Raw genomic sequence first — 15722 nt, 5'->3', positions numbered from 1 at the left:
AAAGCTTGTAAGTCCGTCTTCTGCCTATAACTGATAGGAATACCAAAAATGGGGCTACAATGTGCCCAGTGAAGGAAGCTTCCTGTGGAGCCTCTGCATTACATAAGACCATAGGTGGAATCCTGAACCCCATCCAGAATCTTCTGAGGTGGAAATTTCCACTTGAAAGGACAAGCAGACCAGCCTGGAGCAGCTAGAAGAACAGAAGCTACTTCTTGAATGAAAGACCGACAGGAAATATAAAACAATAAAGGCAGTCTGACTGATTACTACAAGAACAAGCAAGTTGCTCTGCCATGAGACATCAAGCCAAGTTGTCGGGTCCCTTCAGGGCAAATCCCCTTCCAAGACTAAGAGTCAACGGGAATACACGCTCTGATTGGTGACCACGTTCATCACCAATAAGGGGAATTGAGGGAAAAATAGCAATGAAGCCACAAGCTAAGCCCTACAAAGTTTAATAGACTCCTGTGAACCCGGGTGAAGACCTGGTTGGCCAGCAGTGTGGCAAGAGTTGGGTACTCTTGGGCCCAGAGTCAGTGACATGGCCACAGAGGACTAGAGTAGAGAGTGAAGCGTCCAGCTGATAAGAATAGAGGGCAATGCATAGGAACACCCACACCAGCAGATAATACCCACATGACCTGGCTTCAATGACTGGATGATCAGAGATCAACTAGAAGAAGAAGAAGAAGAGGAAAAAAAGAGAGATCTGCTACAATTTGAAGAACTTGACCTACACCTATGGATGCAGTAGCTCAAAAGAGGGAACAAATCTTTACAGCAAGGGTCATTCCCACCCCCTCCATACACTGAGTAGACAGGGATGGGCAACTTGGACATTGGCTACCCAAAATGGTGGTGGTGGTGGGGTGCATACAAAGGCAAGAAGTGACTGGTTTACAAGCTTTCAAAAGGGAGCCTAGATCCAGAGGGCGTGGAGGAAGGTAGAATCTCCACTGAGTACTATCCAGTCTGTCTGGGCGGGGCTGATGAAAGAAGATAGGGATAGGTCTCTTGTGATATAATAGTGAATAATTGTTAATCAGCTCTGACTGTGAGGGTTGGAAATGTAAAGGTAGATGTTTTATAGCAAAAGGAGGGAAGTGACTGACTTTTCAGTCTAGGAGCAGAGGTCCCTGGGACCATCAAGTGAAAAGGGCAGAAAGCAGGACCCTACCCAGAGAAGCAGTGATGCCAGAGATGGAGGCAGAGACGATGATGTGAAGAGATGGAGCAGCTGGGGAGAGATGGAGCAGCTGGAGAGAGGGAGAGGGGCTGCGTGCTGATAACTGGGGCGCAGGCTTGCAGTTGTCCCCTTAGGTTGGTTGATGATGCATGAAGGGGATTGTAACCATGGTAATGAAATGATATAATACAGAATGAATGTAAAGCTACTGTTCTCCCATGTAAACTATCACATAATTCACAATAAAACATTACAAAAAACCCCAAAAACTGACCCAGCAGGGATGCTATCACAACTGCACCTGGAAGGTGGAGAAGCAGGAGCGACAGACTGTAACTACTGAGTTCAAGAAATGCCGGTGTGTCTATGATGCAGGGTCAAGTAGCTGGAAGCCAGAAGTCCGCAACACCACACAAATGCCCCCTACCTCCCTCAAATCTCGATTGGGCCCTTTTAAGGAAAAACAAAACCAAGCCAATAAAACCCAACATATTCCATGACCTTAAATGACTACATAAAACAGCCAAAAGCAACAGGATGTTGCTTCAATCTCATTTCCACTCAATCAAGTTTCCAACAAACACATCACATCAGCCTTCACTTTGTACTTAGGGAAGTATAAAAATGTAATCTTTAAACTTCTCCAGTCTCTGTCGTACTGGAAGGTGCACTAAAATGGAAAAGGTAATAAATGTTGAGCATCGGTTGACTGTATCCAGGTAAAGGAACTCATTAAACCATTTGGTTAGCTGATATCTATATAAATCTACTCCAGTTTGGTATATTACTTTGAGAAGCAGAAGGCCGGCAAGCATAAGGGAAAAAAAGTAGCCTAACTCATTGCAAGACAGGCCTGAGGGTCGGGGCAAGGCGGTCTGCCTGGCTCCTCCTTAGCCTGTATGGGACTTTGTCGAACCTCAGCGGACACGGAGGCCTGGGGGGGGGGGGGGGGGACGGAGAGAGAGAACACGTTCAGCACTCACATTAGAGTGTTTCACAGTATTGATTTAAATTTGTAACTCATGTGGCCTATGACCCATGAATTCCACTCATCTTTTTCCACAATTGCATATATGTGTCCAAGGAGGCATGTGTGTGGTCGCTCATGTCAGATTGTCTGTAGTGCAAAGATGGAGCGATGCACAGCCCTTTTCCTAGCTATGAGTCTGAGGTGAACCTGAACCAGGGAGTGGCTCTCCCTGAAATTGCAAGTATTTTAACATCAAGAAAGCCCCACGAAGTGCTTGAGTTGAACAGCGAGCCAAGAGTGATAAATCAGAGAAGGACTAGAGCTCAGAGATTGATACAAGGAGCTACAGAAAAGAGCCTGAGAATCTTCAACCTATAGAGAGGAAAGACTCCTGGTGATGTAGTAGGTTAAGCACCAGGCCACTAACTGCAAGGTCACAACAAGGCTGTCTGCTGCCGTAGAGACTTACAGCCTCAGAAACCCTAAGGGGCAGGTGTACTCTGTCCTATAAGGATACGATGAATCGGAATCGACTAAATGGCAGCAGGTTTATCAAGAGGAAAGTAAGGATGTATGCTTGGAAGTGATGGGCATTTCTAGACTAACAGTTAAGGCTGTGTTAGATCACCAGGCCTTTCTTTCTCCTTTCTATATTTAGTATATCCCCATGTGGGGGGGGGGCGTGGAGTTGAGTCACACAGGTTCTGGAACCACTCCTTTTCAATACATTACTTAGGACAGAACATGAAGCAAATGCTTTTGTGGTTTTCTTGAGTTGTTGTCGTGGAATTGTTGTAGAATGGTGCTGATCAGCTCTCTCTCCCTCCCTGCCTGCCCTCCTCAGGAAAAGGCAGCAGAGCAGAGAGTCAGCACCGTTCCCCACTCCCCTGGTCCTTGGGCACTGGAGAAAATAAAACCACTTCCTCCTGCCCACGACAAGAGCTAGTCCTGGTAGGGTAACCATGACCTCTGACCCACAGATTTGTGCACTTACAAAAGGGTTCAGTTTTTTGTAGTAAAGAGTTTGAAAAACATGTCCCCCATTGTAAACTATGTCCTGTGTCTCTGATTATCAATTATAGTTTCATTATGATTGCCACTGAAAGAATACAGTCAGATTGAAAGATGTAAGTACTGTTGATCTCTACAAAGCAGAAAGAAAGCGATTCTGGATATTTGAAGACGCAAAAGTACTACTCATTTAAATATGTTTTTTCTATATCTTAGATTATTGACAGCAGCTAGATAGCCTAAAGGAGCCCTGGTGTTGCTGTAGGTTAAGCACTGGATTGTTAAGCACAAAGCGGTTCAAACCCACCAGGTACTCTGTGGAAGAAAGATGAGGCTTTCTGCCCCTGTAAAGATTTACAGCCTTTACAGGAGCAGAAAGCCTCATGTACACAGCATCACTTTGAGTTAGAATTGATTCAGTGACAGTGGGTTTGGATTTGGGGAGCCAAGCAATTAACTGTTTGTACCACCAAGGAACTCTTAGGCTATTTAGACACCTAAATCCAAATCCACTTGTCACCTAAGGAGTCCTGTTGTGGTGCTGTAGGATAAGCACTGGACCACAAGGTTGGTTTGAACTGCAAGATCAGTGGTTCAAACTCACCATTCTCTCCTTGGAAATCCTATACAGAGTCTCTGTGAGTTGGAACTGATTTAACAACAACAACAACAATTAACCAAAAGTTTGGCTGTTTGAAACCACCCAGGGATGCTTTGGAAGACAAGTCTGGTGATCTGCTTCCAAACGTTCACAGCCTTGAATCCCGTATGGAATACAGTTCTATTTTACACATGGGGTTACAATGAATCCGAATCCACTCAAAAACAACGAACAACAGTCTAAAAACCTTTTGACTTCTTTTCTTGTTATTTTTGTTAAATGCCATCAAGTCAATCCCAACCCATAGTGACCCTGTATAGGGTTTCCAAGGAGCAGTTGGTGAGCTTGAACCACTGACCTTGCAGTTCAAACGACTTTGCAGTCTGACGCATTAGCCCACAGCACCACATCTTGCCATTGCCTAAAATGAAGATTCATTTTGCACAAATGGCAGCAGAGGGCGCTCTTCTTACAGATTAGTTTCCATGGGAGATTTTCCTCTCAAAGAAACACAACCAGTTGTTAAAATCTTAAAATGCCTTTGTGTATGTTAACAAGTTTATGGTGATGCTTATGTGCCGTGGAGTCGGTTCCAATTCATAGCGACCCTGCATAGGGTTTCTGAGGCTGTAAATCTTTACTGGAGCAGAAAGCCTCATCTTTCTCCTGAGGAACAGCTGGTAGTTTCATTTCAAACTGCTGACCTTGAGGTTAGCAGCTCAACTCGTAACCACTACGCTACCAGAACTCACTGTTTTATGTATGTAGTATGTATGTATGTATGTGTGTATATATATATATATATATATATATATATATATATAGAGAGAGAGAGAGAGAGAGAGAGAGAGTTGTTGTTTAGTGCTGTTGAGTCAGTTCCAACTCATACTGACCCTGTATAGAGTTTCCAAGGAGCAGTTGATGAGTTTGAACCCCCAACCTTATGATTCAAACTGACCTTGCAGTCCTGCGCTTATCCTATGGTGCCACACAGGACTCCATATATAAATATAAATATAAATATATATTTGTTGTTGTTGTTGAGGGCCGTCGAGTCAGTTCCGACCCATAGTGACCCTGTATAGGGTTTCCAAGGAGCAGCTGGTGAGCTTGAACTGCTGACCTTGCAGTTCAAACCGACTTTGCAGTCCAGCGCATTAAGCCACAGCAATACCTATGTGCGATTATGTTCCCTAAAATCATTACCACTTATTTCTCACTGAAGATATTAACTTCCTGTTTCATCATGAAAATGTAATTTCAAGCTTGAGCTTCTGAAGTGAGCTCAGAAAGGTTTCGGGATGCTCTCATTGCCCTGTCCAGCTCTGTGTTTACTCTCGAGTCTCTTTTGGAGCATGACCAGAAGAAAGCCTGTGCTTCTTTTTATTATCACTCTGTGCGCCAACTCACCTTTCCTATCCCTTCCTTCCTAGTCTCTCCTCCTCCCTCACATCCCTTTTTCTCCTCCAAGCCTCTTTTTCATTGTTGGTGTTTCCATTGTTCTCTTCTGCCTCCTAGATCATGCACAACAACATCCAAGCTGCCCACTGCTGGCTGTCACGAGTCTCCAATGTGGCAACAGTGGTCTCCACGTCCTGGTTTATACACCCTTGTTTGTCCCCTCTGCACTGAGCAGATCTGGACCCCATAACCACTAGGAGATTGTGGTAATGATAGCATGTGTCTCCCAAAGTTAAGATCACAAAGGCATTGTGCCTCCCATTTTGCTCTCTCAAGAACCACTGAGTCAGCTGCTGTAGATGCCAGGGTGCTCTAGTAGTCCTGTGGAGGGGTCCCATGACAGGAAACGCAACTCTCCAGTCACATGAGTGAGTCCGCTTGAAAAGCAAAGCTTTCAGATAAGTGCAGCCCTAGTCCACCTTTGACTGCACTCCCGGGAGAAACCCTGAGCCTGAACCATCCAGCTAAGTCACTGCTGAATTCCCAATCCACAGAAACCATGAGATGATCAATGTTCATTGTTTTAAAACTAAGTTCAGGCTAATTTGTTATGCAGCAACAGGAAACTGACTCTCCTTTCATTATACTTAATGGCATGTCTAATGCCATATATGATGGCATGTCTTGGTGGTTTCACATCCTTGAGATAAAGTTCCATAGTGATGCCTCCTTAATTTCAGGGTAAAATCCAAACCCCTTGACTTGGCAAGGTTTTTAGTGGTCTGGCCACTGCGTGCCTGCCAGCTTCTCTCCCGCCTCCACTTCTCGAGGTAGCCTGAGACACCTCACATCACCCTCCATGTGTAGAATTGCCAGATGAAAATGGACGCACATCCCACCCAGAACCTTCAGAGGTGGGCATTCCCAATTGAAAAGACATGCAGACCAATCCGGTATGGTTACAGGAACAGAAGATACTTCTTGGAAAAAAGAACAAGGGGAGGGGTGGTGGAAAGAAGCAAACTATTTGGTTGTGACAATATCAGGCAAGCTGTTTGCATTGGAGCCATCAAGGCAAGAAAAGTCAGCCCATCAGAGTAAACCTTTCTAAGTCTGAATTCAAAGGGAACACACAAACAGTCTTGTATATGCAGTGGTATCCACTCTGATCAACTTGTGAGTGGAAGTGGGGGAAATGCAGCAACGAAGACATAGGCTGACTTCAGCCATGTTCCATAGACACCAATGACTTTGAGATGAGGGACACAAGAGGAAGGGTTGACTGCTATGACATTTAGAGAGGCATGTGAACTCCTGAGTCCAAGGACACTGACGTAGCCACTGTGGGCTAGAGTTTAGAGTGAAACAGCCAACTGGTATGAAGTGGAAGGATGTGTGTGAGAACTGCCAAACCTGCAGACTGGACCCACTGGACCTAGCGTGGATGGCTTGCTGACCAAAATTCAACCACATGAAGATAAAGGGAGCAAGTGTAAATTGCTACAACCTGATCAACTGGACCTTTGCATGTGGATGAAGTTACCCAAAATTCTAACAGAAAGGGAAGGATTCTTCATATCAAGGATCAAGTGTGCCTCCTTAGTACACTGGGTTAATATTGATGGGCAACTTAGACTTTGGCTATCAAAAGTTTAGTGTCAGAACAAGGGGAGTTAAGATAGAATCCCCACTGAATAGTTTTCCTCTTGTCCAGATGGGTCTGGTGATGAAGGGGATAGGGTGTTATGATTGAATTGTGAGTGATTGTTATCAGGGCTTCTGGCAATTGTCACAGCTGTAAATGTAGAAGAGGTGTAACTAAAAGGGAGAGCAGTTAATCCACCATTTCAGGAACCAAGGACCTTAGGACCATCAAGAGGGAAGAGCAGAAGAGGAGCAAAGGATCCTAACCAGAACACCGGCAACAACAGAGATGGTGGCATAGGTGATGGCATAGAGAGACAGAACAGCAGAGGACTGTAGGCTGTGGACTGAGAAAGGCAGTGTGTCTATAGGCAGGAAGCTGGCTTGCAAAATGAGCCCTTTGGACATTTGAACAAATATATATTTCCAATGTGATACATATACCTTAAAAAAAAAAAAAAGGCAATAGAGGTAAATATTGGTAGCTAGCTGATGGTGCTTGGAGGGGATTGTAATCATTGCAATGATTTGCTGAATGTAAAACTGATGATCTACCCTGTAAACCTTCACTCCTTCAATTCACAATAAAAGCTTTCAAAAAAAAAAAAAAATGGATGCACAGTTAAATTTGAACTTCAGGTAAACAAAAGATAAATTGTATTGTTAGACAAAGTTTGGGATATAACCCAACCCAAACTCATTGCTGTAGAGTCAAATTCAACTCATAGGGATGCGATGTTGTTAAGTGCCATCGAATTGGTTCCAACCCATAGCGACCTTGTATAGGGTTTCTGAGGAGCAGCTGGTGAGCTTGAACCGCCGACCTTACAGTGCCAACAGCTTTGCAGTCTGGCGCATTAACCCACAGCACCACACCAGGACTCCAATGGGCCAGGGTAAAACTGGCCCACAGGGTTTCTAAGACCTCAATCTTTACAGAAGTAGACTGCCATATCTTTCTACCACTGTGGGGCTGGTGGGTTTGAACCACCATCTTTTTGGTTAGTAGTAGCCAAGGGCTGTAACCACCATACCAGCAGGACTCCTATTTGGACTTGCTTGTACTAAAAATATTGCATAAGGTATAATTACACTAAAACATTATTTGGTGTTTATCTGACATTCAGATTTAACTGGGCAACCTGCATTTTGATTTGCTAAACCTGGCAACTCCACAGATGGAAAATGCTTTCTCCTAGCTCCATGCTTACTACCTGCCTGGATCACCACAGTTTCCGCTGGCTAACTTCCTAGAGGAGCCTGCAGGACGTCAGCACTTCCAGAAAGGCCAGGATGACTCCCCCATCACCACTGCCCCCTGTTCTCTCCCACATAACACATCTGAGATGTGTTAGCCATGGCTGCTGTAGGCTCCTGCCCACCCTTTACACCTCTACCACCCTGCATACACTGCAATTATTCATTTCCTTGTCTGCAGTACTAGACTCTGAACATACTGAGGTCAGGCACTGTTGTATCACATGGTGAGTAACTATGTAGCCTCAATCCCAAGAACATAACAAAATCACTTCTTAAATTAATGAGTATTTCAAGGTGTACAAATGGTTTGCATTCAACTACTAATCAAAAAGGAGCTCTAGTAGCATAGTGATTATGAGTCGGGCTGCTAATCTTAAGGTCAGGGGTTCGAAACTACCAGCAGCTCTGTGGAAGAAAGCTGAGGCTTTCTGCTACTATAAAGCTTGGAAACCCTATACAGGGTTACTATGAGTCGGAACCAAGTCCACAGCACACCATGCCCACTAATGAAGGAGCCCTGGGGCTTCAGTGGTTAAGGGCTCAGGTGATAACCAAGGATATCAGCAATTGGAGCCCTCCAGCAGCTCCTTGTGGCAGTGTGTTTCCATAAAGGTTGTTGTTGTTAAGTGCTGTTGAATCAGTTCTGACTCATAGCAACCCTTTATAGAGTTTCCGAGGAACAGTTGGTTGGTTTGAACCACCAACCTTGTGGTTCAAACTGACCTTGTGGTCCAGTGCTTATCATATAGTACCATAGCAGGGCTCCACACTGTAAAGATTACAGCCTTGGAAACCCTATGTAGCAGTTCTAGTCTCTCCTATAGAGTGGCTATGAGTCAAAAGAGAATTGATGGCAATGGATTTACTAACTGAAGAGTTTAGTGGTTCAAATTCACCCAGCAGCACACAGGAGAAAGGCCTGATGATCCGCTTCCATAAAGATTACATCCAAGAAAACTCTATAGAGCAGTTCTACTTTGAAATGCATGGGGTTGCCATGAGTCAGAATTGACTTGACCACAAAGGAATTGTTGTTTACAATGTGCTAGTCACTGTTTTATGGAGGCCTGGTGTGGCGCTGTGGGTTAATATGCCAGACTGCAAAGCCATTTGAACTGAAAGGTCGGTGGTTCAAGTTCACCAGTCACTCCTCAGAAACCCTATACAGGGTCACTACGGGTCGGAACAAACTCGACGGCACTTAACAACAACAAATCACTATTTTAAGATATTTACATGTATGAACTCATTGAATCTTCACATCAAACTGAGTACAGTACTTGGCCCATCTTGTTGTTAATAGGTGCCATCAAGTCGGTACCAACTCATTGTGACCCTATGCACAATAGAACGAATCACTATACGGTTGTGGGCCAACTTCACAATTGTTGCCACGCTTGAGCCCATTGATGCTGCCACTTTGCCAATCCATCTCTTTGGGGGTCTTCCTCTTTTTCTCTGACCCTCCATCTTATCAAACATGACATCCTTCTCCAGCAACTGGTCCCTCCTGACAATATGTCTGAAGTATGAGAGATGAAGTTTAGCCATCCTGGCCTCCAAGGAGCACTCTGGCTGAACTTCTTCCAACACAGATCTGTTGGTTCTTTTGGAAGCACATGGCACTTTCAATATTCTCCTCCAACACCATTAACTCAAATTCATCAATTCTTCTATGGTCTTCCTTATTCACTGTCCAGCTTTCACATACATATAAGGTTATTGAAAATACCATGGCTTGGGTCAGGCACACCTTAGTCCCCAAGCTGACATCTTTGCTCTTCAACACTTTAAAAAGGTCTTGTGCAGCAGATTTACCTAATGCAATATGTCGTTTGATTTCTTGATGGCTGCTTCCATGAGTGTTTATGGTTGATCCAAGCAAAATGAAGTGCTTGACAACTTCAATCTTTTCTCAGTTGATATGAATGTTGTTTATTGATCCAGTGGTGAGGATTTTTGTTTTCTTTACAATGAGATGCACTCCATACTGAAGGCTGTGCTCTTTGATCTTCATCAGTAAATATTTTAAGTCCTCTTCACTTTCAGCAAGCAAGGTTGTATCTTCTGCATATCACAGGTTGTTAATGAGTCTTCCTCCAATCTTGATGCCATGTTTCTTCATATACCCCAGCTTCTCAGATTATTTGCTCAGCATACAGGTTAAATAAGTATGGTGAAAAAATACAACCTTGTTGCACACCTTTCCTAATTTTAAACCATTCAGTGTTCCCATGTTCTGTTGAACAACTGCCTCTTGGTCCAGGTACAGATTCCTCATGAGCACAACTAAGTGTTCAGGAATACTCATGCTTTGCAATGTTGTCCATAGCTTGTCATGATCCACACAATCAAAAGCCTTTGCATAGTTAATGAAGCACAGGTAAACATCTTTCTGGTATTCTCTGTTTTCAGCCAAGATCCATTGGACATCAGCAATGATATCCTTCAGTCCACAGCCTCTTCTGAATCCAGCTTGAACCTCTGAAAGTTCTCTGTCAATGTATGCTTGCAGCCATTTCTGTATTACCTTTAGTAAAACTTTACTCACATGGAATATCAAAGATATTGTCAGATGATTTCCACATTTCGTTGGATCACCTCTCTTTGGAATGGGCACAAATATGGATCGCTTCCAATCAGTCAGCTAGATAGTTGTCTTCCAAATTTCTTGGCAGAGATGAGTGAGTGCCTCCAGTGCTACCTTGCTTTCTTGAAAGATTTCCATTTTTATTCCATCAATTCCTGGTGCCTTGTTCTTTACCAACTCCTTCAATGCACTTTGGACTTCTTCCTTCAGTATCATTGGCTCGTGATCATATGCTACCTCTTGAAACGGTTGAACATCAACTATTTCCTTTTGGTACAGTGACTCTGTGTGTTCCTTCCATCTTCTTTTGATGCTTTCTACATCATTCGATAATTTTTCCAGAGGAGAATCCTTCAATAATTAAAGTCGAGTCTTGAATTTTTTCTTCAGTTACCCTAGCTTGAGAAATGCTGAGTGTGTTCTTCCCTTTTGGTTTTCTGACTCCAGATCTTTGCACATTTCATTGTAATATTTGACGTGTCTTCTCAAGATGACCTTTGAAATTTTCTGTTTAGCTCTTTTACCTCCTCATTTCTTCCATTTGTTTTACCTGGCCCATAGAAAGTAATTATATGCCTTTTCTATTTTCATAACTTCATGGTTTCATAGTTATTACTCATGGAAATAGCTTCTGAAAGATAAGTGGCCTATTCCCACTATTTAAAAGTTGGATCTGCTTCAGAGCAAGCACCTTGCCCAGGTCACACAATAAAGTTTTCTGGGAGTAAAGATGGATTTTCATGATTATCACAGATTGTTAATGATTCTTGCTACAGTCCTGTCATTACATTCTTCTTCATATAGTCTAGCTTCTTGAATTCTTTGCTCAGCACACAGATTAAATAAGTATGGTAAAGGATACCACCTTGACTGACACCTTTCCTGAGTTTAAACCACATAGTATCCCCTTATTCTGTTCAAACAAGTGCTTCTTGGTCTGTGTACAGGCTCCACATAAACTCAATGAAGTGTTTTGGAATTCTCATTCTTTGAAATGTTAACCATAATTTGTTATGACCCACAAAATGAAATGATTTTGCATAGTCAATAAAACACACTTGAACATCTTTCTTCTAGTCTTTGCTTTCAGTCAAGATCCAGCTGACTTTAGCAATGATGTCCTTTATTCCACGTCATCTTCTAAATCCGGCTTGAATTTCTGGCAGTTCCCACTCAATGTACAGTTGCAACCAATTTTGAATTATATTCAGAAAAATTTTATTTATGTGTAATATTAGGCTATAAGTTCAATAATTTTCATATCACTCTTCTTTGGAATGTGCACAAATATGAATCTCTTCCAGTCAGTTGGCCAGGTGGCTGTCTTCTAAATTTCTTGACATAGATGAGTGACCAATTCCAGAGTTGTATCTGTTTGTCAAAAAATCTGAATCTGTATTCCATTGATTCCTGGAGTTTCATTTCTGCCAATGTTTTCAGTGCAGTTTGGACTTCTTCTTTAAATACTATTGGTAGTTGGTCATACGCTACCGCCTGCAATGATTGAACATCAACCAATTATTTTTGGTTTAGTGACTGACTCTGTATTCCTCCATCCTACCTTGATGCTTCCTCCATCATCCAATGCCTTACCCAGAGTCTTTCACTGTTAGAAGACGAGGCTTGAATTTTTTCTTCAGTTCTTTCTGTTTGAGAAATGCTGGGTGTGTTTTCCCTTTTCGCTTTCTGACTCCAATCTTTGCACATTTTGCGGGGGACCAGCCTCGGCAAATTATTAGAAGGCTCTCGAGAGGAGGATGTGGAGTCGGCTTGAATGAAAAAATAAAAAAATACTCAAAGAGTCAATGGGTCATTTTTGAGTCTCAGACAGATGATGGTAGCGACTCTCTCTGATGACTCTCTTTATTTCAAAAATTGTTGCTTCTTATATCCCTTTTAGAATATACTATGATCTCATAACAGTCACGTACAAGCAGTTACAAATCAATCAAATATTATATTGTTACATCAAAAGTACAAGAGGAACACAAGGTCACCAAACATTCTTGTGTCTCCATACTCCTTAGTTACTCCTTAGTTACCGTGATAACGTCTGCCTTCTGTGAGCGACTCTGTTTCTCTCTAATCCTCCCTAAAATATCTAGTTTATTTTAAACAAAGTTCTACATCTTAATTTCTAACTTTACAAACATCTATTACTTTCTATAGATTCATTAGTTACAGATTACAATCAAAAACATAATTTTTACTATAACTGGTCATGCATATAATTGATCAAACAATAAAAACAAGAACATAAAAGTACCCTAAAGTTTTATAGTTAAGAACAAAGCCGTAATTCTCCCATGCTAACAATTTCTCAAAACTTCTAATCAAATTCCTGCCTCTGTTCCCAAGCTCTCACTGCCCTTGACCGTCTCCTAAGCTGCTTTCTAAAAGCCTTAATGTCCTTGACTAAAACCAACTGGAATGTTTCTTACACTTTCAAGCTTGAATTGCTAAAACTTTAGCTAGTGTGGTTAGTTCTAATGTTAAAACTTATTGTTAATGTAAAAAACAATTTTTATAACTACATAAGATTGAATATGGTGTGAAAGTTAATGTTAATGTGAAAGGCAACTATTATAACATGAGGTTTGTTTAAAGTATCTAATGCTTATGCAAGATTTTCTAAAACTTCTTATAAGGAAATCAGAAATAAACTATTTTTCCAAGGGAAAGCTAGAAACCGCGGATCCCCTGTATGAATCATCCCTTATAGCTTTGCTATCCAAGGGGGGCATTCATTGTCACTCTGCTAAACAATGAACTTTTCATGCATAAGGCTTCTCGCAGTTCTGTTCCTTGGCAGGATGGTGTCCGCCATTCGCAGGATGGCATCTGCCAACATTTCATGATAATATTTTATTTGGTCTTCTTAAGATGCCCTTGGAAATCTTCTGGTCAGCTCTTACCTCATAAATTCATTACCATTTAATTTAACATCTCTAAGTCCAAGAGAAAGTTTCAGAACCTATTCTGACATTTATTTTGATTTTTTCTTTCTTTCGTGTCCTTTTAATGACTCTTTGTTTTCTTCATGTATGATGCCTTAGATGTCATATGGTTTTACGTCATTATGTCCAATGCAGTGAATCTATTCTCCACATGGTCCCTAAATTCTGGTGTGATATACTCAAGGTCATACTTGTACTCTTGTGGACTTGTTTTAATTTTTGTGATCTTCAACTTGAATATAATCAATTACAGTCTGTTCTACAGTTGGCCACTGGCCTTATTCTGAGTGATTATTAAGCTTCTCCAACATCAGTCTCCACAGATGTAACTGCTTTGATTTCTGTATATTCAATTTGGCAAGGCCCATGTGTGTAATCACCATTTATGTTGTTGTTTAAAAGGCATTTCCAATTAATAGGTTGATCTTACAAAAATTCTCCAGCAGTGTTTCTATCACCCAGGCCATATTTTCTAACTGCTTGTTCTTTTTGTATCCAACTTTCAATTCCAATCACCAGCTATTATCAATGCATCTTGATTGTGCTGGTAATCAATTTCAGTGGTTATCAATGTGATAAATTTTATACTGCAGAAATTGTAAAAATGTTCCATTTTTTCATCTGTGATTGGTGATTATGTAAATTTGCATCATAGTTGTATTAACTGGTCTTCCTTGTAGCCATATGAATATATTATCTTCTCACTGACAGCACTGTGCTTCAGGATAGGTCTTGAAATGTTCCTTTTGGCAACGAATGTGAGACTGTTCCTCTTCACTTTGTTATTCCTAGCATAGAAGACCTTATGATCATCCAATTCAAAATGTCCAATACCAGTTCATTTCCATTCACTAATATCTAGGGTACTGAGCTTCAGCATATAATTTCACTTTTCACAATTTCCAATTTGACTTACACTTTAGTACAGTTCACATTCTAGTTACTAATAGATACTTGGGGCTGTTTCTTCTCATTTTTAGTACTGGAAAATTGAGTCCCCAAAATACATTTTCTAGCTAACTATTGGAGATTCAGATGGCTTATCTGAAGTAAGCAAACCTATACTACCTTGTTTTAATGATTATTTCATGAACTCTTCTTGACCCTAAAGTCCTTTGTTTAAATAATACCTAACCTTGAGGGATCGTCATTTCTGGAACACTCGATAGGAAACACTGGTCTCGATAGGAAACACTGGTCTAATGATTTGAATGGTGATAGTAAATGAGAGAGCTTGGATGTTCGTGGTTTCGACCCTCCTTGATAAGCTTGGGAAATGGCCAGGGAAAACTTTGCAAATGAATTGCCTTTGCATTCCTGAACACTTGGTGTGTTGGGTCCAATGTGGAGTCCACATACAGTATGTGTGCGTACTACCCTCTGGGTCAGCCAGCTCACAGAGCTACTGTTATCTCTCTTCACATGAGGAAGGAAAGGAAGTCGTTTCCATTCCAGCCCTTGTTTTCATACCCGGAAGTTTCCATGGTACTATTCTGGGTGCTAAAACTTTCCAAACCCAACGTCAATCAGTAAATGTGGTGGAGCAGTTGCATAAAATCTGTTCTGCCATTTTTAATAAGGGAACTTATTATATTTATTTTGGGACCAGAAGACATCTATTTTACTGACAGCCTAGGAACAACTGAAATTGAACTAGAACTTCACATAGAACTATTTCTGATTGAGGGGCAGAAGTTAAGCTAGTTCTCCAAAAGTCGAAAAAAGTTAAATGAGCTGAAAAAACAGAACATAATCCCACACAATGTTCACTTGAGTCACAGAGAATTAAATGGACAAGTCATAAAATTCCTTCATTCGGGAGCATGAATATTTCATGTGCTTCTTGAACACATATTTTTTTCTAAATTGTGACATTGCATAGTTAGAGAAATTAATGCTGTGGATATTTCTAAAGACTTGCTATGGAACTTACAATAATACAATATTAACATAAAAATTTACATACAAAATATATAGAAAAAAACAAATTTCTCTAGGAAATAGTTGTTTCTTTCTTTCTTATTTGGCTGGCTGTAGTACAAATCTGAGTTCTAGTGTGGCACTGTAGGGTAAGCACTGGACCACAAGGTGGGTTTGAA

The sequence above is a fragment of the Chrysochloris asiatica genome, unplaced genomic scaffold, assembly GCF_000296735.1.
Source record: "Chrysochloris asiatica unplaced genomic scaffold, ChrAsi1.0 scaffold00006, whole genome shotgun sequence".
Taxonomy (NCBI): Eukaryota; Metazoa; Chordata; class Mammalia; order Afrosoricida; family Chrysochloridae; genus Chrysochloris; species Chrysochloris asiatica.
This window is presented reverse-complemented; position numbering follows the sequence as displayed.